Below are 22,986 nucleotides of genomic sequence, written 5' to 3' on the forward strand. Positions count from 1 at the left end.
CAGTGATCAAGTGTGAAGTAAAAATGAGAAACTTGTAGCCAAATGGATGACAAGACTTAAAGAGGACATTTTTTTTTTGGTTGCTGCTAATTTTTTTTAAGATGACAGAAACACATTTTTGTGGTTATAGGCAAACTGGAAAGAGATGGAAGAATGGGAGAGGTTGAAGTTACGAGAGAGGAAAAGGTTCAGATATGATAGTTTCTGTTTGTTTTATGAGAATGTCTAGATAAATAGGGAGAATAAAGGGGTTTCTTCTAAATTACCTCCTTGAGGCAAATAAAGCCAGGCATCAATGCCAGGCCCAGATGTTCAGCTCCCTAGAGATAGTGTAGGATAAGAAGCAGTAGGAGTGCTGGTTCAGATGGAGCATTTATAGCCTGCTGAGCAGATAGGAGCTCATCAGTTTGAATCTGCATAACTCATCCATAAAAATTTCTGCAACCATCTGATTTTTATTTCCATCCAAGTCTCAGTGCAAGAACCTCAAACAAATCGAACATTTTATTAATCAGAGAAGAAGTTTATCTAAAAATTCTCCATAAGAAAAGCCTTAGTCTAATCTCTCCTCTGTCAACATTTCATCATGACAGATGTGTCTCAATCTGGATTCTTATTTACAAAGAATGCAGACATATTGTCATTACAGATAATTAGTCTTAAAAGCATTAGCTTTCATAACACTCACTTTAGATTTCTCATTCATCCGTCAGCATATTAAGAAAACATATGCCCATCTTCTGTGAGGGTCTGGATTTGATTTTATTTCTGCTCAGTTCCTTTGTGTAGTTTACATTTTCCAGGAGGGAAGACATTGAGTGATTCTCATAAACTTATTGTACCAGTATCTTAAACCTATTAGCAAAATAACAAAATCAAGGGGAAAGTCAGTTTTTAAAAATCAGCCTATCTATTTCTTCACTGGCAAACATATGAAATATTTTATTGCTGACATTGGTGGCTCATGCCTGTAATTCTAGCAACTGAGGAGGCTGAGAGCTCAGGACTGTGGTTCAAAGGCTGCTTGGGCAGGAGAGTTCATGAGACTTCATTTAACCAGCCAAAGCTGAATGTGGAGCTGTGGCTCAAGTGGTAGAGTGCTAGCCTTGAGTAAAAATGCCCAGGGACAACACTCAGGCCCTGAGTCCAAGCCCCAGGTCCAGCACAAGTGCGTGCACACACGCACACACACACACACACACACACACACAAATTTATTGCATTGATTAGAAAATGTAATATATGGGGGGATCTGTAAAAGAACACATGGCAATGTGAAAATCCACATACTATAAATTTGTCTTGAACACTGTTAGAGAAATTTTACTTTACAAATACATTGGAAGGATCTCAGGCATTCCATTGTACAGTGTATCTTTGATAATGCTTTTTTCCTTTTACGTGTGTGTGAGCCAGTACTGACCCACATCTTCAGACAAGAGGGTCCATTGCAGTTTTTCTCTGAATAAGCTTGGCTTCTGCTGACATGGTTGGTTGAGTCATTTGCTTAATAATATCTGGAGAAAAAGACCATGCTCTGACATACTGGCCCCCTCACTATTGCAAATTCACCTAAAACAGGTCTTTATAATATGTAGGAGAAAAACTTGTCATAAAAGCAATCTGCCATTAAAGTAAGCTATTTTGACATATTTCTCACAATAATTTATAAAGAAGAAAAGTATGCATATAGGAAGAACATGAAGATGCTCAGGGACAGTGCCCAGGCCAAGAGTTCAAGCCCTAGGACCAACAAAAAATAAAATTTTCAACTGCTTAAAGATAGTTACATATAAAAAAATCAAACTATAGCTGGGAATATGGCCTAGCGGCAAGAGTGCTCGCCTCGTATACATGAAGCTCTGGGTTCGATTCCCCAGCACCACATATATAGAAAATGGCCAGAAGTGGCGCTGTGGCTCAAGTGGCAGAGTGCTAGCCTTGAGCAAAAAGAAGCCAGGGACAGTGCTCATGCCCTGAGTTTAAGGCCCAGGACTGGCAAAAAAAAAAAGTGGGGGAAAAATCAGACTATATAACTGTAACTATATATATATGTATATATAGTTTTGAACTAGGGGTATATATCAGTGGTAGAACACTTGCCTAGCATGTACAAAGCTTAGTTCAATTTCTAGCACTGAAAAAATAATGAATATGTATTTTCTTAAATACACATAGAAAAAATAAAAATATTAACATATGTCCAAAACATGTGAAAACTTAAATAAAATAAATATTTCCATAATTGTCAGTTATTTATTAAAATTAAAATGAAGTAAACACCATCAATATGCTTATAGCCGTTCAAGAAATAGTTAAAATTTTGTCCACCAGGTTAAAAAAAAATGGAGTTTTACAGCTGAGTTCTCTCAACATATTTAAAGAATGGATCATTCAAGAAAGAACCAGGCCCTGGTGGCTCATACCTATAGGCCCACCTATTCAGGAGGCAGAGATCCGGAAGCTTGAAGTTTGAGGACAGCCTGGGTAGAGAAAGTTTGCTAGACTTCATTAATTATCTTCCAAAAAGCAGAGCTGGAGGCCCAAGTGGTATAGCAGTAGAGTGGCTGAAGCTACACAAGCAAGCACAAGGCCCTAAGTTCAAATCTCAGTAGAGAAAAATAAATTAAATTCAAGTTCCACATGTTCCCCAGCTAATTCCCTAGCAATTTAGGCACAGAGAAGAACTTCCCTAGTTTGGTAAACTAAAAACCTCCAGCATATCATCTTTATGGACAAATCATTAGAAAGTTTAAAAGGCAGTGAAGACAAAGATGCTTGCTATCAAAGCATGTTTTTCAACATTGAATTGGAGGTCCAAGCCAAAAGAAATAAGGAAATTGTATAAAAAAGTAAAAAGAAAGGAATGGGTGTGGTATCCAGAACCTGTTATGTTAGCTACATGAGAGACCTTGTTCAGGGGAATGAGGTTCAAGGTTGACCCTAGGCAAAACTTCAAGACCCTACCTGAAAAATAACTAAACAAACAAAACAGGGCTAGAGGCATGGTCCAAGTGGTAGAGTGCCTACCTATCATGAGTTCAAACTCCAGTACAATAAACAAGGACAGAAAAAATAAACTTGTAATTACACACAGAACATGACCATCTGCATTTTAAGAACAAATAAAGACATTGTTATAATTTAAAAAGAAATGAAGCTGGCTGCCGTGGCTTATGCTTAAAAGCCTAGCTTCTTTGGAGGCAGCGATGGGAAAGATCATGATTCAAGGGCAGCTTGGGTAAAAATTCACAATAAATTAAAAAAAACTTGGATATTCTCTCACACAGCTATGTGGGAAGGACAAATAGGAGGGCTGTAGTCCAGGCTGCCATGGGCATAACTTTGAGATCCTATTTGAAAAGTAAAGTAAAAAGTGCTGAGATTGTGGATGTGGTAGAATGTCAGCCTAGCAAGTTCAAGGTCCAGGGTTCAACCACCAACAGGTGGGAGAGATAACAAGAAAGGAATAAGGTACTATATTTAGTGAATACATATTTAATGTAAAAATCAAGTTTGTTTTATCTTTAATATATATGAATTCATACAAAAATGCAACATAGCTATGAAACATGAAGAATGAGAAACAAGTCAAACATGATCATGACTCCATTCATACTAAGTCACCATGTACTTGCTTCTATTTAAATTGATAACATGTAATTCCTAAATATATCATTGCCTCCCACTTGATTTCTTTTTAAAAGATGGGGTCCCTTGGGCTGGGAATGTGGCTTAGCAATAGAGTGCTTGCCTAGCATGCAGGAAGTCTTGGATTCGATTTCTCAGTGCCACATAAGACAGATAAAGCCAAAAGTGGCTCTGTGGCTCAAGTGGTACAGTGCTAGCCCTGAGCAAAAGGAAGCCAAGGAGAGTGCTCAAGCCCTGAGTTCAAGCTCCAGGGCTGGCAAATAAATTAACTGTTTTCCATCTTAAGAATTGTGTCTTTCATTTGTCACATATCCCACTGACCAATGGGTAAACTATTTAACAATACTCTTTGAGTGCATTTACTATTATGAGAAGTTCCAGGCATGTTAATTAATTCAGTTAAGTTTGTGCAACTGAATTTCACATAAGGTGAGAAATAGTGGGACAAAAAGAAACTATGCAATGTTTTGTGGTAGAACCTTTATGTAACATTACACAATCATTTGGGAAAATAGCCCTATCTCAAAAGCTATTAGCAAAGAAGGATGATTAATGTAACATAAATACAGTAGTTTATATAGAAACTCCAGGGATTTATACAGAAACTTAGCAAACAGAATAAACAATTTCAGAGACATCTATGTGATATTATAACCCACTTAGTGTTCACGCAGAGGAACAACCCCTTGCCCCACAACTCTCCTCCATTAAGCTCTGATAATTAGTTTTCTTGATTATCTCTAAATTCAAGTCTTGCCTGTGAAGGTCGATGTCCTTAATATTTTAGTTTCTTCATGCAACAGAATTTAGGGAGTAGAAGTTATATTAAAAATGAAGTCCTATCCACTGATAGTGAGCAATTACTGGGTTTATTTTAGTTTCTGTTTTGGTGTTTGTGAAGCTTCTCTGTCATCCTTCCAAAGAGAACCTAAAATTTTATGAAAGTGACATGTGGATAATCAATCCCTTTCATTTGGCATGAATGCTGTGGATTGTTGCTGAAAACAATACACATTATTAGTTTAGGAACAGAGAGAAGTACAATTTATTTTGTACTGTTCTGCAGGTTTTTATGAGATTTTGTGGGAGAGGTCAATTACCTCTCCCCGTTCCTGATCTGTGGTGTTCTAAGAGAAGTTGTCATCAAGACCCTCCACACAATTACCACACTATTGGTACATCGAAAAGACTTCCCTGCTTGAGGTTTGTTCTCTCTGAAGCCTTAAGAATGCAAAAGGCCCTGCTGGGTTCCTGCAGCTGCCACTCCTGATCAGATATTTCCTGCTGGCTTACAGTTGAGCAACAGATGAAGTGTGAAGGCAAAGAAATTATCAACATGCCTCATGTCCTGACCTTAAGAAGGTAAGGAGGGCTGGCAGGTGCTCCATCCAGGTCAAGATTTGTGCTCTGCATCCTAAGTTGAATGAGAAGTAGTGAAGGACAAGAAGATTCTCACATCTAGTCATTAGAAAGTTAACTTGGACATGATCTTCATAAGCAGATTTCCCAGAACAAATAGGCTTAATTGTTCCTGGAAGCTTAGATTAAACAAAATATAATTTTGGTCAGGCATAATGCATTTATAGTTAAAAAGTCAGTCTGATTTTCAAATGGAATAGGAAATGCATCATGGCTGGTAAATTGAAAATCAGACTGAAGTCATGTCTTTTCTAAGTATTTCTGGACATATATATATATATATTTGTGTGTGTGCACTGATTCTGGGGCTTAAACACAGACCCTGGATATTATTTCTTAGCTTTTTCACTCAAGGCTGGCATTCTACCACTTGAGCCACACACAGTTTCATTTTTAGCTTTTTGGTGATTAATTGGAGATAAGAGTTAGAAAGACTTTCCTACCAGTGTTGGCTTCAAACCTGTATTCTCAGATCTCAGCTTCCTGAGTAGCTAGGATGACAGGAATGAGCCACTGGAGTCTAGCTGTCACAAGTTGTTTTTATGTTGATGTTTTCATCTAGAGAATGAAACAGTTCTTGGTGAGCATGAGGTTGAGATTGAGGTACTCATGCAGAATGAGAGCAAAAACTTTAAAAGTCAAACTTTAAAGGTCAAGTTAAACTTTAGGCATATTGTTCACAGAACAGTAATGTCCTTAATCATGAGAGGAGTTATGAAAGTCAAGTTCCTGTGAATTTGGTGACAAAATCTTGAATAAATGAGGACCATGAAATGGGAAGGGAAACATAGCTCGTGTGTGTGTGTGTGTGTGTGTGTGTGTGTGTGTGTGTGGTGAGTCTTTGTAGGTATTTGTATGTATGTAGGTGTTTGAAAAGGCTGGGTACAGAAATTTCAACTTAGGCAATAGGTTATTATAAATTGATTAATTGTGATTGAGAGTCACTAGAAAGCAAATGGTGAGTTCTCATTGGAAGACTAGAGCACCTAGGAGCTTGCTAGTCCAGTCTTTAGCAGAGTGCTAGTGTCTCTGATAATTATTCAGCAGAGTTAGAGAGTTCCTGCCACATGCAAAGCCCTATTAATGCCTAGAAACTTTGGGAGGCAGAAAGACATATAATTGAAACCTCCTGGTAGGGAAGGAAGAAATGCAGATGTAAGGAGTTTGTTAATACCACCTGGAAAATAGTTTTTGTATTAAAGAAAAAAAAAAAGGATATTTCATGCTTACATATGATCACCACCAGAGGGCAACTTTCTTTCCCCTTGCAAAACTAGCAGCTAAAAGCAAGCAAATCTGCTTCACCACATCTTGTTAAGAGAAAAAAAAAATCTCTAATCAGCTTCCAAGAGTCACAGTAGGGAACAAAGGTCTTTCTTTCTTTTCTTTTCTTAGGGTAGGTTTAAATAGGTCTTTAACATTCACAAGGCTTTTCCTCCAGGAAAACAGGGCAGTATAATCCTTAGATATGAAGAACTATTTCAAATGCAAACATTTTAAATATAACTTGATTAGTCCTTGACAGAGTTAGGAAAAAAAACCCACCAAAATTACTTATTTGTGTATATGTAATTATGTGTGTGTCTGTAAAATACTTTTTATGGAACAGTGTTTAGGGTTTTTCAAAGCAATAACTTTCAGAATGTAACTCATTTATATCAGCAATTGCATATTACTTCAGAGCATTAAACATACGCTAAATGAACAGAGGTATGCATTCATCCCTAAGTGCTTTTCTATCTTCTTAAATGTGGACTTATTAAAGAAATAATAAAGATTCGCTAACACTGTTTGAGATAGTCTATTTCTCTTTTATGAAGGAATAAAAATGTTTCAGTTTTATTTTTGCAGGTTGATAAAAACAGACAGGCCTTCATTCCTGGGCACTGGATCTTCATTGTCAGAGAACAAATTATAAAAGTTCCAAGTAAGGTTAAAAGTGAGCTTTGCTCTGCTTATCAAATAGCTTCAGGCTTTGCAAATACTTTCTGTGCTATGAGCACAAAGGCATGTTCATGCTACATCAATTTTTTTCAGCCTAATTTGCTTCCAAAGTGATCACTGCTAGAAATGACTGTCATTTCATCTTCAAGTGGGAAAAAGACTGCGAGCAAAGTTCTTTGCTCATTTTGCACTGGTGCCAGAACATTACTGTCACAGGTAGCCACTGCTGGTGGCCCCTTTCCCCCCTAGAGACCCTGTTCCTTTCAAATGTCAAAATCACTTTCGTGGTTCACACCTGTTATCCTAGCTACATAGGAGGCTGTTATTTGAGGACTGCAGTTTGAAGCCCCAAGGGATAGGAAAACCTGTGAAACTCTACTTTCCAATGAACAGCCAAAAGCTGGAAGTGGAGCTGTGGCTCAAGTGGTAGAGTGCTTGCCTTAATCCCAAAAGTTAAGGCAAAAAGCATTCAGGCCCTGAGTTCAAATCCTAGTACTCGCCCCTTCCTTTCAATCAGTTTCACACTTAGTACTCCTTCTACTAAAACACAGTTGGATTCTAAGCCATTAACAAATTATTTGGTCCTTGTTAAGCAAATAGGAAAAAAATAGAGGAGGAAACAAACAGTACAAGAAATGTATCCAATGCCTAACGTATGAAACTCTCTGCATATCACTTTGACAATAAAAATTATTTAAAAAAGGAAAAAGAAAGAAAAAGAGTTCTTATCTTATGGTGCAGGCTGAATTTTGTCTCTCCTAAATTCCTGCAACACTCTAACCTCCATTGTACTGGGGGTTGTGTGTGGGGAATGGAGCATTTGGGTTTAGATAATGTCATGAGAGAGGTAGGTGCCGTTGGGGTGGGGGTGGGATCCAAGCCCTTATCAAAGGAATGCAGCCCCAGGGGAAGCAGTCTCTAGTCTCTAACCAAGCAAAGAAAGAACTCTTCCCCAAACCCAAGTATTACTCTAATCTTAGACGTCAGCCTCTACAACTGTGAGAAAAGAGATTTTGCTTGTTAAATCTCCAGTCTGTGGCATTTCGTTATAGCAGTCCAATCTCACAGCAACATCAAAGACCACATGTTCCTTTCAGTGTATGTTTTGTAGAAGCATTATATATACAAAGTGGGAACCAGAAAATACATACATATATGTATGTGTATATATGTCATGTATATATGTATGTATATATATATATATATATATATATATGGAAGTATCCAAACCCATATTCATATACAGGAGTCTAGATTACTATGAAGAATGACTTGGCATCTGGTTGGATTCAATAGCATAGATAATAAAATTGGATGTAAACTAAGTCAGGTTCTTCTTAACATTGTATCAATCTACTGTAATTTTTTTCTTTATCTGTTTTTGTTGTTGTTGTCTGTCTTGTCTGTTTGATGGTACTGGGGTTTGAGCTCAGGGTCTCACACTTTCTGGCTAAGCTGGTGCAATACTGCTGAGCCATGCCTCCAGCCTTGTTTTTTGCTGGTCATTTTCTTTAGGATAAGTAGGGCATCACTTCCTGCCTTGGTTCATGCCCAAGTCTGGATCTTCCTCCTCTTGGGATTCCTCTTCTTGCTGGGATAACAGGCATGAACCACCATATCCACTTTTCCTCCACGGAGACAGACTCTTTTGTACTTTGCTACCTCAGCACACACCTGTGGACTGAGAAAGGTTCTTATAAACCTTTCTATCCAGGCTGGCCTCAAACTCTTATCCACCTATTCTCAGCCTCTGAAGATTGGATTACAGGTATGAGTGCTGGTTCCTATTTATGTGGAAGAGTGACTAAAGATTTTTTATTTGGTCCAACTCTTTAATAACTAATGATTATTGTTTCCTGTTTCTCTTGCCTGACTTTGTTTTTCTTAATGATTTGGCATCTAATTAAAGGTGTTACCTCTAGTATTAGAAACACTGGGATTGAAAGCCTGTTTTTTTTTTTTTTTAACTCTAGTTAATAGCTGTATAATTTGGGCAACTTTTCCTAATTTCTTTCTTTCTTTCTTTTTTTTTCTTGGCCAGTCCTGGGGCTTGGACTCAGGGCCTGAGCACTGTCCCTGGTTTCTTTTTGCTGCAAGCACTCTTGCCACTAGGCCATATCCCCAGTCCCTAATTTTTTTTTATTACAGTTTCCTGATGCTGTTGTTTGCATTAATCTTTCCTACAAGTCCTGTGTCCTAATTTCTTTATTACAATTTCTTTTTTTTGGTTTTTTTTTGCCAGTCCTGGGCCTTGGACTCAGGGCCTGAGCATTGTCCTGGCTTCTTTTTGCTCAAGGCTAGCACTCTGCCACCTGAGCCACAGCGCCCCTTCTGGCCGTTTTCTGTATATGTGGTGCTGGGGAATCGAACCCAGGGCTTCATGTATAGGAGGCGAGCACTCTTGCCACTAGGCCATATCCCCAGCCCCTATTACAATTTCTTTATGGTGTTGTTTGCACTAATGTTTCCTAAAACTTCTGTTGGGAGTTGTTCACTCCTATGAGAGGTAAGGTCTGGTGGGAATTCCTTTAGTTATTGGGGGTTTGTCCTTCAATGGGGTTTATTTATTTGTTTTGTTTTTGTTGCCAGTCCTGGACTCAGGGCCTGAGCACTGTCCCTGGCTTGTTTTTGCTCAAGGCTAGCACTCTACCACTTGAGCCACAGTGCCCCTTCTGGCTTTTATCTATATATGTGGTGCTGAGGAATTGAACACAGGGCTTCATGTATACGAGGCGAGCACTCTATCACTAGGCCATATTCCCAGCCCCTTGAATGGAGTTTGGAGTCATGGTCTGTTCTTCTTTCTCTTTTCCCTTTTGACTAGGAAATTTGCCCTATGGCAAGCCCAGTAGAAGTCTAAATTAAGCAATGGGTCCACCAGATCATGGGCTAGGTCCTCTAACACTGAGCTAGAATAAACCTTTTCTCCTCATAAATAAAACACTTCATGGATTTTGTTGTGTGATGTAAAACTAACTACCATAACTCACCTGTTCAATGGGGCGATGAGCATTTCCAACTCACAGGACAGGTGGGTGTTCATAAATTGACCCAGTGGTTCTGATATTTGGGCAGCATCAGAATCCCCTCGTGCTTGCTCAAATAGAGATTACTAAATTCTCCTATCTTCCCACCCTACTGGAGTTTCTGATTCAGCAGGTAGAAGACAGGATTGAAGATTTACATGTCTAATGAGTTCTCCCTAGTAGCCACATTAGAAAGAAACAGGCAAACCATTTTAAGTATTTGTCATTATATACAGAACACCATCATATGGAAGTATAGTATTATATCAGTATGTAATTGGTGTGAAACTTATTGGTGAAGAAATTTTCTTTTTTTTTTTTTTTACATTTTTTTTTTTTTTTTTAGCTTTCCATTCCTAGCACACCTCAATTAAATTTTCTTTCTGGATTCCTAGTGCATTTCAATTCAGATGAATCCCATTCCAGGTGCCTAAGAACTCCACATAGCCGGGAATTCCTATGTTAGGTGATCTTTTTTTAGAGTGGGTGGGGGAGGGGGAACAGCAGAGTGTTTGAACAGTGAGAAAGTCCCTAAAGACGATTTGCTTCTTTGTGTTCCAGACGTTTATGTCACTTTTGGCTTAACGTCCCAAAAGTACAGGTGTCCTTTTGTGAGAAAATTGAATGCCTAGGCCTGGGATATTTTAGTAGAAAGTCACGTATTTCACCACACAAAGAGAACATCCATAAATAGCTGCTGTGATGCCCCCAAAATAGTCTTGTTTCCAAATCAGGTTCTTCTTCCTTGAAATTGAATTAACCACATCTATCTATCTATCTATCTATCTATCTATCTATCTATCTATCTATCAATCATCTGTCTGTCTGTCTGTCTCCACTGGTCCTGCTATTGCAGCCAGGTTGAGCAGTGGTGAATTTGTTGCTTTAAGTTCTTCCTGGGAGAGAGTCTAGAGACCACTTTAAATAGAAATCTCCACGCAAACTTTCTTTCTGGGAGAGAGAGAGAGAGAGTCTGAAGATCACTTTAAATAGAAATCTCCAGGCAGATGGCCACATAAGTCAGTTAGAATCACCATTGTTCATTGTGGCTTGCCCCAGATGGTGACCTCCAACCCTCAGATCTGGGAACTACCTGGGCTGAGAAAGCTTGCCTACCTGGAGAACTCCCACTGTGAGTGTGGTTGAGGACTTCATCAGTAAAAATGTACATTTTTTTTTCTATTCAGATCACAGGGAAAGGTCTTTTAGTCAGTTGTTCTAATTTCTGCACTTCATCGTCCACTCATGATACATTATCCCTGTAAACATTTTGCCTTTGCATCACAATATCTTAGATTCATGACAGGAGAGTCAGGCTGAATTTCTCAGTCTCACTGAAATGAACACATTGTGAAGATGTGATTCTAGCTTGTAGATGGGATGGCAGCAGTTTGCACCATTTGCTATGGAATCCACACTTGTGGCATGAGTGATGAATAAGTTATGGAGCCAGGCACAGGTTGTTCACGCCTATAATCCTACCTCCTCAGGAGAATGAGATCTGAGGATTGAGATTCACAGCCAGCCTGGGCAGGAAAATCCATGAGACTATTATCTACAGTTAAACACCCAAAAAGCTGGAAGTGGAGCTGTGGCTCATGCAGTTGAGTGCAGCCTTGAGAAAAACAAGCAAACAAATAAACAAACAATCTAAGGCACAGCACCATGGCCTCAGTTCAAGTCTCAGTACCTGCACCAAAAAAAGAGAAAAAGGAAAATGAAGGGTAAGTTATGGTAGGTGATGTGCCTTCAAGATTTTCTACTTGAATTCTGGCCACATGGTCATTTTCAGACACATGGTAGTTAATCAAGGAATGATAATAATTTTAGGTTGAACCATAGGAAGCTACTCTGTTTATAGGACCACCATGGTGAATATTGACAGTTTCATGTATATAATCATAACTAGAGAGGGTAGCATTTTTTTTTCTACGCCCTTTAAAATTGAACAGTAAGGAGAAAAAAAAAACCCCTGTGAATGTCAAATCCATGTGATTATTAGTGGGAAAGAAATAGAGCAGAATTCTTTAGAGCCATTGTCAATCTTAACTACCATTAAAATCACCTATCTGGCTAGCACATCTGGAGTGACCTCCAATAGTCAGACCCAATGGAAGTAGTCAAGGATGGCACTCCCTTGGTGGTGACATTTGAAGAAAATGATATGAGTTATTTTATTTCTATTCATCTATTATGCTGTACAATGTTGTACAAGGCTCCATATTAAAGACTGGAGCAGGGGTCCCCTCTGTTGCCCTTGAAGAAGGAAGTATCCATATTTGTGAGAGAGCCTATGGAGTAGAGAAGACAGAACTACAGGAACTTCTAGTACTATTTGTCACTAAAGAAATGGAGACTTTAGTTTCTGAAGGATTTTTTTTCCCCTATCAAATCTCTCATGAGGTCATGAGGTTCAGTAACACCTGCATCACAGTGCTGTACAGACCGTGCTCATTCACAGAGATAAACAAACAAAACCTGTTAAAAATAAATGTCAAATAGTATTCAGGAGGGAGAGGCTGGTCTGGAAAAAAATGTTTTTAAGAGTCCATCTCAACCAATAACTGGGAATGATGGGACATTCTGTCATTCCAGTTGTGTGGAAGGTTGAAACTGGAAGGATCAAGGTTCAAGGCCAGCTTGGGGAAAAAAAAGTTTACAAGATCCCATCTTAAGAAAAAGTTGGGCACGGTGACATGTGTCTGTTATCCAAACTATGGCAAGAAGTATGGATGGGAGAATCAAGATCTATCCTGGCCTCATCAAAAAGCAAAACAGTATCTAAAAATTGACCACAAGTAAAAGGGCCAGAGAGGTGACTCAAGCGATACAGCATCTGCCAGGCAAGTGCAAAGTTTGGAATTCAAACCCCACTAGTTAAGTGTAGTTAAGGAAGTTTATTGTTGGAGTGAGTTCATGTGAGGCTGAGCTCTGGGCAAAGGATGGTATTTCTGCCCAGTGGGTGAAGCCACGTTCTATGGTAGTTGGAAGGAGCTGAGTTTTCAGAGGCTATTCGTTTAAGGATCAAGAGCATGTGTGGGAACTGGTATGCTGGCAGAGGGAGACTCTGCAAGGGTTTGGTGTTGGGTGGTTTTTCCTTAGGCAACAGGATGTATAGGTTAGTGGATGTTAACATTTGCTTTCTCATGGATTGTTATTTCATTTGTATTTAACAACCCTTAAATAGAGTTAACCTCAAGTTCAGCATTCATGGAAATTTACTATTGTGAAAACTTGAAAGCTCTGTAAGACAGTAAGAGATGACCCAGAGAAATTATTAGGTGAGAGCCATCATCACTGTCATTTCCAGGAAAATTGGGAGGGATCCAGATATCTTGCCACCAATTTTATTCAAAGCACAAGGTCTTTAGTTGAAATCTATGGTGCATTTCTTTCTTTCTTTCTTTTTTTGCTATTAGCAGCATGACTGATTGGCTCTATTTATAAAAATAAAGATGTTCAGGAGTCTTATTCTTCACTGCTGTTTTAGAGTCTGAAAGACACTTTACCCAAACAAAGCAGCAGATGTGGTCCTGGAAAGTTTTAGGTAAAGCAAAATTTCATAAATCAAATCACAGATGTCAATTTCCATGTATCAGGATTACAGTGCTGCTTCAATATTAATATTTACATGATCATTAATTAGCAGTGGCTTCTCACTCATGCTTTAATGTTTTTCTGGTTGTTAATTCATTCCTTCCCTTTTTTTTCTTTCTCAGTAAATCATTTTGTTTAAGTGGTAACCAAACATTTATTTATCAAAAATGATTTTATTTAAAATGACCTTTCCACAATCTCTTGGTAAAGGCAAGAATTCCTCATAATGGAAATTTGGCCTTTTGTTTTTTATTCTTTGGATGCTTAACAATCAGATCCATATACATAACCACTTTGTTCCCAAACTTTTAATGGGACCTAGAGACAAGTGCTATATACTCCTTTACCTAAATTCAACCTGCTTTTGTTGTTTTGTGCTGATACTCGGGCTTGAACTCAGAGCCTTGGCGCTGTCCTTTAGTCTTTTCACTCACACTCTATAACATGAAGCTCTACATTGGTTGCTGGTTGATTGCTGATTGGTTGCTGGTCTCCAAAAAATATGAACCTCGCTCCTCACATCTCAGCCTCCTAAGTAGCTAGGATTACAGGGGTGATATACCGTACCCAGCTTTTGATCTACTTATTTCCCTACTCCCCTGCAGATGGGTACATGCACTCAGCAATCCCATCCCTGTGTCTCCTCAGATTGCCATGAGCACTATTTAATTCCAGCACCCAGGGGTACTTTCTTTCCTCATTTTCTCTGTAATGAATCCAATCTTCTTTCTAAATTCAAGCTCATCTCATTCCTTTTTCTCCTGATGCTGAGAGTTCCTCCCTTAATCTCCAAGGAAGCTATTGCCTGGCCCTCAGCAAAGATGGCTTGAAAGGCTTCTCAGAAATTTAGGTCTATATCATTAGGTAAGTTGCTATGTCTCAGGCACTGTGTTAGGGTTTGAGGCATAATGATAAACCAATCATTTATCTTCCTGGAGTTTTCAGGTAGCTATGGTATGGGAGAGTAAAATCATGAAATAACAACCCTCCAATATTTTGCAAATCTCTACATGATAACAATTTTGGCACATATAATGGGGAATACACAGGGTCTGAAAAGAATGGATATTAATAAGTTACATAAGAATTTTTTTTTTTTTTTTTTTGGCCAGTCCTGGGCCTTGTGCTCAGGGCCTGAGTACCATCCCTGGCTTCTTCCCGCTCAAGGCTAGCACTCTGCCACCTGAGCCACAGCGCCCCTTCTGGCCGTTTTCCATATATGTGGTGCTGGGGAATGGAACCCAGGGCCTCATGTATATGAGGCAGGCACTCTTGCCACTAGGCCATATTCCCAGCCCAGATAAGAATTTTTTTGATCTGGGAATTAAGATATAATTTTCTATTCCTGCCATTTCCCAACCCCAGGAGTAAGAAGACCTTTGTCAATCTTTCTGAGTACATTCCTTCATTTCGTGGCCACCTTGGGTTCAGCTGAAAGCATAGTCACAGAATTTCACAAAAAACCATGTCCCAAGTGTAAATTCACCTTATATGAAATCCTAACTGCAACATAGAAATAGATCTTACATAGTCATTTAGCAAGAAATGGTTGCCAAATGAGTTAGGACTTCTTGATTTCCAAAACTTTGTCAACAGAACTGTTTTGATAGAAATTAAATGTGAGTTACATTCAGAAATGTACCAACTGTCCTGATGGTAATCAGTATGTTAAATATTAGAAAAGAGAGTCCATGTTTACTTGTGACTCTATTTTATGCCTATCTATAGTCATCAGAAACATTGGAGACAGAAAGAAGAAAGTAACAATGTACTATTGTACTTAATGAAATACTTACCATCATTAGAATTCATGTTTTGGTGAGGGGGGACAGATGAATGGAAAGAGGAAGATGTGCAATGCAGTCATAAAATTCAATGTATATATGTGAGAATGGGACTAGGTAACTGGAGGAGGTAAGTGGGGTTGGGAGAGAATGGGGGAGAATGGGGGAGAATGATGGAAAGGGTGACCTTGATACAAATGCATTGTACTCACAAACTGACATGTTGAATTAAAATCCCTTTGTGCAGTTACTTAAGGTAATGAAAATTATAATTAAAAAGAAAAAAGATACAGGAGAAAATTGTAATTCATTTTTTGGGAAAAAAGAATTCATGGCTTGAATAAATCTTTCACATTGAGTGGGTGTAAAAAATAAATTCTGCCTGACTTTGCAGCCAGAATTTTCACTTTGTCTCCCATATTGCACTGGACTTTGTAACATCTTTCTTAAACCCTTTGATAACTTCACTGGGCAGTCCAATAAGAATCTTCCAGTGCCAGGGAGGGGTGCATCTCTGTATTCCCCAAATTTGGGAGGTAAAAACAGGAGGATTGTGAGTGTGAGGCCAGCAAGGGCTGCAGAGCAAGGCCCTATCTCAAAACAAAACAAAACAAAACAAATTATCACTCCCTCCCTTCCCCCCACATACACGCTCACGCACAATCTTCCTTGACTTCGAAGCAGAGCATTATATTTTTTATGCCAATTTCAATGCAGTTCACACAGGTAAGAGCCTTCTGATTTTGATGTGTCTTCTCTCAAGGCCTATGGGAAGCTAAGAAGACATCAAGAGTGAGAGGCACAGGAGAGAGAGTAGAGTGAATGGGCTGGGAATTCCTCTTTGCTTTGCATTTATCTGTGATTTACCCCTTCCTTATTCACACAGATGGTCTGGTCAGTTCTCTCTAAAATGTATCTGACATCCATCCACTGCTTCTGCCTATATCCAGGCCACCATCAACTCCTGCATGGTCTATTATGACATAATGTTGCTGTGGTCACACTGGTTTACTTTCCAGAGCACCAAGAGAAACTCCTCTCCTTTTTCTGTACTAGGATTTGAACTCTGAACCTTGTGCTTGCTAGGCACAAGATTTTCTGTCTCTGAAAAAAAATCCACCCATTTGATTTTCTGTTCTTGCTTTCTAGACCCCAGAATAGTGGAAATGTTCCCTGAGTGGTGAATTTCTCTGGGACCTGAACAATGGCCAAGGAAGTGAATGAAGCTAGAGAGGAGCCCACCCGTCTCCTGGGTGTTCAGGTGTGCAGAGGTCTAGCCAGACATAAGTTGTAGTGTGGCAGCTGGTAACCTGTTTCAAAAATATTCACAGAAGTTCCACAAAGTTTACCAAGGAGGCCTTGCGGTAGCATGCTGTACTACAGGCACAGAAGGTGAGCATCCATCCACACAGGACCTTAGAACATAGAACATTCACCTGCCTCACTCTGTGCTGTCTTTCTCCATGCCCCAGCCACTGCTCTCACTTCCCTTCAATGCCCTTGTTTTCCTCTCTCACCAACCCTCATCCCCTCTCTTCTCTATCACAATCTTTGTTTCTTTCCTGAATATAATTTCGTCTTTTTTTCCTGATTCTATATCCACAAGTAACTGTAGAGATAAAAATCGAATTCTTTCTTGTTTGCTTAATATTGTCAATCCCTTTAAGCTAATTGCATTTTTATTATTTTATTTTGCATTTTATTCTTTAAGGAGGAAGAGGAGGGAATGGCTGCAGGGACTGCTAGCATCATAATTTCTGGACTAAACTGTGAATGGCAGTGGAGAGAGGATCTTCTTTATCCTAATATCAGTCCATGAGGAAAGGCAGAAAGACTTTTTAAAAAAATCCCTATGGCTACTCTCTGATAATTAAAAAAAAATCCATGCCCCATATCTGAGGTTTCCTTCCAGGGTTGTAGTGATGTTTGCCACAGTGACAACTCAGAACATTGGCATTAATTTGCTGAATGATTCAATGAAGCCTACTAATGTATGGGTTTCAGCCTATGAAACAACTTGATCACCTCCCATTTTCACAAGCTGTGCCCAGCACCAGAGAATCACATGGACAGAAAGGTCAGCCTAGAAAACAGCTTCTCATTATAAAAACATTGGATCAAAGCTGAGAAAACTCTCTCAACAGGATTGGCCTTTTCCAGGAAATCCACAGAGGAAGGATCAACTAGGAGTCCAGAATAGCCATTAAAATATGGAAACTTCTAGATGGACTTCATGAAGACTAAAAAAGTGAATTTTATTTATTTATTTATTTTGCCAAGCAGGACTTTGATATATCTAGCTTAGAATAGAGATCTCCATCATAATACCCGTGTATCCTAGTATTCATTATGCCCCTACTCCTTGACCATGTGAGGCAAAGCTATGTCTGTGCAAAGGCATCAGAATATTGCTGCCCTTGAAGGATTCCTTGTCTTGAGAGGTATGCAGACACATCATCCAGGGATGACCACATGTAGGCTGACACAGGCTCAGAGAGGCTAGAAAGCGACAGTGATTTTCCTTGTGAGTTAAAGATTTCAAGGAGGAAGTGGGATTGAAGATGAACTTTGTAAGAGAAAGGCAAGTCCATCATATGTGCAAAATGAGGCTTATCCCAAGCAAAGGGAGCAGAGACACAGAAAGCATGAATGACACCAGCTTGTAGACCTTCTCTAGTATGGAATGACAGATGTGCACAGCACAGGTTGGGGAAGGCAGAATGAAGGCAGAGAGTCTTTGCAAAGGAATCTAAACTTCATCCATCAGAGAATGGGATCATCTACTAGGAGGGGATACTCCTGACACATTTTGGGAACATTATGAATATCAGTAGAATCAATTGGGCAAGTCTGAAGGCTAGAAACTGGAAGATTGTAATGGCCTAGGATAAACATGAAGCAGAATTAAATTAAATAGTGGAAGTGGTAGAATTAGGAAGTTTGAGTGTGTGTGTGTGTGTGTGTGTATGTGTGTGTGTGAGTGTGTGTGTGTTGCATGAATGCTGGTACTGGGGCTTGAACTCAGGGTCTCCTGCTCATAGTTGGGACTGTGCCTCTTGAGCCATACTTCCACTTCTGCTTTTGACTGGTTAATTGGAGGTAAGAGTCTCATGGATTTTCCTATTCAATTTGTCTTCAAACCTCCATTCTCAGATCTTGACTTCATGTGTAGTTAGGATTGTAGAAGTAAGTCAGTGAGCCAGGTATTAGAAAGGTTTTTCATAAGCAGATGCCTGACTTTCAGGCACCAAAGATTCACACCTGTAATCCTAGCTACATAGGAGGCTGAAATCTGAGAATCACAGTTCAAAGCCAGACTAGGCAGGAAAGTCTATGAGATTCTTATCTCCATTTAACCATCAGAAAATTGAAAGTGGCCACTGTGGCTCAAAGTGCTAGAGTACTGGTCTCTAGCTAGCTAGAGAGCTGTCCTGAGGTCTGTCCTAGGCCCTGAAGGCCCTAAGTTCAAGCTCCATACCACCACCACCACCACCACCACCACCACCACCACCACCACCACCACCACCACCACCAAAAAAAGCAAACTGACAACTTGGTGATTGATTTGGTGTAGACTGTGAGCCAAAAGGAGAAGCCTAAAATGCTACTTTCACCCACTTCAGTTGATGTGATTCTACAACCCTACCTTGTCTAACCCTCCATTTATTCAGTTAACATGCCTTGAGGGTCTCCTATGTGCCAAGTATCATACCAAACATGGAGGGTACAAGTTTATATACGCAACAGTATTTCATGGACAACCCCCACCCCCCGCAAGGTCAGACACTATTCTAGATTCTCAGAAGCAAGCAGTGAATAGAACTGATGAAAATCCATTGAGACAAACACACATGCACAGAAAGGAGGAACAAAAGGTTTCTATTATTAAATCAGTAGACAACAGGGAAGGTGGCCTCTAGAACAGCTGCTTCAAAGTGATGAAGCAGCACGAAAGTACTTTACAGGAGCAGAAGTCGTTTCCCAAGAAAGGTAGCAGGAATTCTGACAACAGAACCCAGAGCCAAGTTTCAGACATTTGGCTAATTCAAGTTTTAGCACAACAGGATATTAGTGGTATGGGTAGAAAAGAGCAAGAATGGAAAGACACCTGCCGCTCCTCTGAGAAAAGTACAAGTGGTTCTTTCTTAGTTACTCACCTTAACTTAGGGTCAAATGAAATAGAAAACTCTTTATGAGGTCAGAAAAAAAATAAGATTGTTCAGGAAAGTACAGTCTTTCCTATTCTTGGTTTTATGTAGTGGCATCTAATAGAGGACACAGATGATAAAATAAATAAATAAGTCATGTAGTACATTAGCAGTAATAAGTGCTACGGAAAGAAGCATAAGGCAGAGAATGGGAACAGGAAATGTGGAGGGTGTGTGTATGTGCATGTTCACACACATTCATGTATGCTATTTATGTATGTATTTATATATGTATGTATGTATTTATTTATTTATTTTTGGTGAAAATTGGGGGGCTTGAACTCAGAGCCTGGGCACTGTTCATGAATGTTTTGCTCAAAGCTACTGCCTACCGTTTGAGCCATAGCTCTAATTTCTGGTGTGTGTGTTTCATTGGTAATAAGTTTCATGAACTTTCCTGTGTGGGCTGACTTTTAGCCTTGATTCTCAGCTCTTGGCCTTCTAAGTACCTAGGATTACAGGTGTGTGCCATGGGCATCAGGCTCCATGCAGGTTATTTTAAGTACATGTCAGAAAAGGAGGAACACACATACAGTGAGTGCCTGTCCTCAAGGAACTCAGAGTTCTAGAGGACTCAGGCAGGCTCAGCACCATATAAGATGATCTGAGTTCAGGAAATCCATGAGGTGAGGTGAAATGCAGGTACTGACATCCCACCTGGCCGTGGAGGAGTAGGGAAAGGTTAAAGCAAGCATCTCAGAATCTCAGATGTGGCACTACTTCTACCATATCTGAAGTTGAATCAGAGTTAAGAAAATTGAATAAAACTATTATGGTTTGGATCCTAATTGTCCTCCAAAGACTCAGATGCAAAGGGTTGCTTGCCAGCCTGTGACACTTCTGGGAAGTGGTGGAATCTTAGAAGGTGGGACCCAGAGGAGGGAATTTGGATCATTAGGATCATGCCTGTGACATCATCATTGGGGATGTGATAATGACCCAGTTCCCTTGATGAAAATCCCATCCCCCCGACATGGTGTGCCCAATAGCTATGCCCCTATGAACACATAAGATGATGCTAAGTTAAATGAACTCCATGTTATGGAAATGACTGTTATATCACTGTTGTAATCACTTTCAGCATGCCATATGAAACCATAGCTTCTTTTGTTGATGATCCTCTTGTATCCCCTTCCTGTGGTTGTACCCGCACTATCACTGTATCTCATCTGAATACGCTGGATACTGTATATACTGGTATTAGAACTAGGGAAGTGAAAGGGAATAACAAAATCGAGACACAAAGGATAAAAAGACAAACGACTCCAAAAGCAATACTTGCAAAACCATTTGGTGAAAACCAACTGAACAACTCATGGAGGGAGAGGGAAAGGGGAGGGGGGGATGAGGGAGGAGGTAACAAACAGTATAAGAAATGTAACCAAGGCCTAACGTACGAAACTGTAACCTCTCTGTACATCACTTCGACAATAAGTAAGAAAAAAAATAAAAAAATAATTAAAAATTTTGTTTCATTCAAAAAAAAAAAGAAACAAAGATTAGATTTTTTTTTCAGAATCAGGCTGGTGGTCATGACAAAGAGAAAAGTGAGTTCAGACAAGAAAGAGAACAGAGCTATGAAAGTTAGAGGTCATGGTAATAGACAGGAAATTGAGGGTAGATCCAGGAGCTGTAGAGATGGTTTTTATTGATGGTTCAAACTCTCAGGCCAAAACCCATTTTTCCTCATGTTCCATTGCTTTAACCTGTCTTCTCTATGGTTAGAACCTGAAATAAACTTCCACTACAAAATTTCAGACTGGGGGAAGTGAAGGTGTGGTTCAAGCAGAGCACCAGCCTTGAGTAAAAAAGCTAAACAAGAAAGAGAGGTCTTGAGTTCAAGCCCCAGTACTAGCACGCGCGCGTGCATACACACACACACACACACACACACACACACACAGATCTCAGCCTGGAAGAGTAAATTTCTCCATCACTGGTACTGTTCCACTGGCAGCTGCTTGGGAACTATAAACTTCCTACAACGTGTGGTAGAAATCATAATTATCCCAGTGAAACTCAACTCTGTGCTAAACACTGAGCAAGACGGCAAGAAAATGAGAAAAATATAGTGGTCACCCTTTTGAAATTGAGCAGGACAGGAGGATAGACAGAGGAGAGTCCCTAAAGCACACTATATCAAAGGCATAAGGGACTGAGTCATGGGAAGTAAGGGCTAAATAAATATTAGTGACTTGAAGAATTCAAACAAGCAATGTTGGAATAGGAAAGCTGAGGGAAGCTTATCGGAAAGACATTTGAACTTGGTCTTGAAGGATGAATGTATGGTTTTCCACACACACGGGGCAGCATTCAATTAAGACAAGTGGGTAATAGCAGTAGAGAAACGCATAGTCAGCTCTGAAATTATTTTTCTGTTCCAGAAATTTAGCTTAGGCCCACAGCAATATTCTGTTATCTAAATTCATCCCTGATTAGGCAGGAAGGAAATGATTTCATTCTGAAGACAGAGACATAAATAATCACAGAAAACCAAAAATATAAATGCTATTTATTTCTGGTTCTTCTGTTAATGTGTAATTAACATTTAGAATAAAAATCTAGGAAGAAGCTAATTCTAATATTGGAAAATGATTGAAGAAAGATTTTTGGAGAGTCTAGGAGAGGCTTGGATTTCCTGATAGCCTCGGAGGAGTAGGGCTTTAAGAATTAAAACAAGAGTCTCCAGTTCTATTTCTGCTCACCTTAGCCATGTCTTTCCTCATTGGATCAGTTAAAGATAACCAATCTTAAAATTTCCATAGCTATGACTCCCCTATCAATTATTCTCTTTAGCTGCTTATCACACGTTATAAATAGGGTACAGATTCTAAGCCAATTGCACAGTTCCGAGAAAGCAGTGAAAACTTGTCAGAAGCAACCTCAAAAAGCTAAACATAGAGCTTCCCTATAACCCAGCAATCCCACTTTTGGGAATTTGCCCAAAGGATTACAAGCAAGACCACACTAAAGCTACCAGCACAACTATGTTTATCGCAGCGCAATTCACCATCGCTAAAATATGGAACCAACCCAGGTGCCCCTCAGGAAATGAATGGATCAAAAAAATGTGGTACATATACACAATGGAATTCTATGCATCTATTAGAAGGAATGATTTAGCCCCATTTGTGAGGAAATGGAAAGACTTGGAAAAAAATCATATTAAGTGAAGTGAGCCAGACCCAAAGAAACAAACTCTGTGGTTTCACTAATTGGAAACAATTAGTACTTGTCTAGGATAGTCCTAGCAGAGGAGTACAGTAGCTCAATAGCAATGTATATATGATCACATACTATGATCCTAAGTGAAATGAACTACAAGATTTGAAAATAAGTAGTTTATCTTTGATGTTG

This window comes from Perognathus longimembris, chromosome 3, assembly GCF_023159225.1.
Source record: "Perognathus longimembris pacificus isolate PPM17 chromosome 3, ASM2315922v1, whole genome shotgun sequence".
NCBI classification, from domain to species: Eukaryota; Metazoa; Chordata; class Mammalia; order Rodentia; family Heteromyidae; genus Perognathus; species Perognathus longimembris.